The sequence below is a fragment of the Heterocephalus glaber genome, unplaced genomic scaffold (assembly GCF_053883595.1).
Source record: "Heterocephalus glaber isolate CG9 unplaced genomic scaffold, H.glaber_assembly_v1.0 deba00001452, whole genome shotgun sequence".
NCBI lineage: Eukaryota > Metazoa > Chordata > Mammalia > Rodentia > Bathyergidae > Heterocephalus > Heterocephalus glaber.
The window spans coordinates 3,795,423-3,798,174 of record NW_028258302.1 but is presented as its reverse complement, the minus strand read 5'-3'; the positions used below and the strand labels follow the sequence as shown (position 1 = coordinate 3,798,174).

Below are 2,752 nucleotides of genomic sequence, written 5' to 3'. Positions count from 1 at the left end.
GAACTTGAAATGAGGAAATGCAGACACTCCTGAGGCCTCTCACTGTTCTGATTCTTTATTCTACTGTAGTTCTCACCAGTGCAATAAATAAAATAAATGCAACTGTTAGAAATAAGTGTCATTTTTGACAAATGTGGTAATGGCATACATATGCAATTCAGTCACTCAAAACATAGTGCTGTTTCATACACATTTACAAGCTCTTTGCAGTAGTCAGCCTGGAAGGGTTCATGTAAAGACAATGACAGTGTCTCCAAAGGAGAAGATGTTTCTCTTCCCTTCCCTATGTGTAGACAGGGTGATCTGATCTACAGCTGTTTCTCGGGGCTTCCATTTCCTGGAGCCACGATTATGGGTTCAGCAGTGGACATCTGGAAAAACCCCATTCTGAAGGTGCTGGATTTCAAACCTGGAATGCTCTGCATGAACTTGCTGCTTCCCTTGCCCAAGAGGTTGTGGAGATCTGTTTGTTCTTTGCACAAGTGCCTGCTGCAGCAGAGAGCTCAGGGCACCTTCATTACTTTGCTGCTCTGATGGAAGATTGGGCTCCTGTTGCTCTAAATCACTTGGATTCTGGTATGGCAAAAATTGGCCCTGGAATGTCAACTAGTAATTCTCTTGGTAATACTGAGGCTGTGACAGCTGGTGCAGATGGTATCCCCAGTGGTTTGGCTGCTGTCCTTGAAATAGTGAATATTGATAAGGGGCCTTGTGCTCTTCTTGCTGCTGGCCTATACCCTGCCCAGTAAAAGCATAATAGGAAAGAAAAGGCAGAGCATGGTGGCTTTGTCCTGCCTCAGACCCAGCACTTTCAAAATATTGCATACCTGTATTAGGATAAGTAAATGAATATGGTGTGTAGGTGGAAGAAGGTCCACTTGCTGGGGCACCTTTATACTCCAGGGGACATCTTGGCTCCCTGTTAATGCCTGTGACCAAAGAGTCACCTGAGCCAGCATGACCACTGGGAATCATTTGTGTTTCCAGGGAAGAGTAGCCAGCTCTATGTAGTAGTGTCTCCTGGTCATGCAAGGATATCTGATTCATGGAAGAGTTGTCGGATTGTACCTGGCTATTTGGGGACCCCAGGGGCTGAAACCTTTTGACACAAAACCCATTTAATTTCCAAATGGCAAAGATTCTCTTTTTCTCTCTAGGTGGTAGTCTGTATCTTCTATTTTGGAACCAATTCTGAATGACATACAAATGGTAGTGAAGTCGCTTGGCAAGTTCTTGCTTGGTTGTGAAAGTAGGGTAAGGATTCTGTTCAAATGCTTGTTTCAGAATCTGTAATTCATCCTCTGTAAATCGGTGTGGAGGTCTTGTTTTCCATCTTCCACGTTGTCTTTCTTGTGCTTTAAGATCATCTTTTTTGCCTGAAGATCCTTTGGAAGCCATGTCAAATATCCAGTGTACCCCCTCCAAGTAACACTGCTCTCCAAGGTCGCTCTGAGAACTGCTGTCCCAGGTGAGGTGAGTGTGGACTATGTAAATGTATATTACACCCAGTATGGGTCCTTTACTTTAAAAACCGATTTCCCTTCCAGTTTTTATCTACTTTTGGTCACTTTCCTGTTCCTTTAATTCAGTTCATTTTTTGGTCATTAAATATTATGAATGAACTTTATTGTTGTTATCTAGGGAGTGTTTGAAACAATCTAACTCCACCATTACCAGAAGTAGAATTCAACCTAATTTAAGAATTTAACATTTATTGAGTACCTTTTTTTATTTTTTTGGTACCAGTGATCGAACTCAGGACCTTGCGCTTTCAAGGCAGGTGGCAGAACCACTAAGCTAAATCCCTGGCCTAATGAATGCCTTCTTTTTTTTTGGTACCGGGGATTGAACTCGGGTCCTTGCACTTTCGCAGCAGGCAGCAAAACCACTGAGCTAAATCCCCAGCTCATGCCTTCTTATTATACTAGGTATGTATCATAGAGGACAAAACAGGTGCAGTCTTTGCCTTGGCAGAGCTCATATCAGGGCTTGAGGGCTAAGTCAGAAGCATGGAAGCCAGGTGTGATGGTGCCTGCCTTAATCCTAGCCACTCAGACTGAGGAAAGAAGATGGCAGGTTCAAGACCAGTCTGGACCACTTAGCCAGACCCAGTCATAAAATAAAACAAAAAGGACTGAGGGTGTGACTTAGTGGTAGAATGCATGCCTAGCATGCACAGATATCCAGGGTTGTTGGATCCTCGGCACTGAGGAAGAAAAGAAAGACAGAAGTGTACTGAACTTTGGGAAAGCTGGGAGGACTATGGTGACAAAATGTATTGATATCAACTCTCTAAAAAACTGTATTCAGCTGGATGTAGTGCCGCATCCTGTAATTCCAGCACTCTGGGAGGCTGAGGCAGGTGGTTTGCAAGATCAAGCCCAGGCTGGGCAATATAGTAACTTAGCCAGCCCCTGTCTCCAAAATAAAAATAAAAATAAAAATAAAGCTGGGGTGCAGCTCAGTGTGAAGACATTGAGTTTGGTGCCCACGATAGCAAAAAAAAAGGAGAAAGAGTTTGCTGGATATCCTCTTTGTACCTCAATCCATCTCACGGGTCCTCAGCCCTCCTTGAGCTTTTCTGTCATTCTCTTTGCTTTTCTCTTTCTTCCCCTTTTCCTTCTTTCCTTTCTTCCTCTTCCCCTTCCTTATTTCCAAAATATGTACTGAGCATGCTGTCTGCCCCGGGCACTGTTTTACTTCCTGCAGCAGTGTGGCTCTCCTTGGCTAACTCCTGTGGGTCCTTCAAGGG

At 43.9% G+C, this 2,752-nt stretch overlaps 1 pseudogene; it reads right to left on the bottom strand.

The window, feature by feature from the left end:
- Nucleotides 1–357: 357 nt before the first annotated feature.
- Nucleotides 358–1,398, bottom strand: LOC147827183 (cytoplasmic polyadenylated homeobox-like protein 2; annotated as a pseudogene).
- Nucleotides 1,399–2,752: the final 1,354 nt, after the last annotated feature.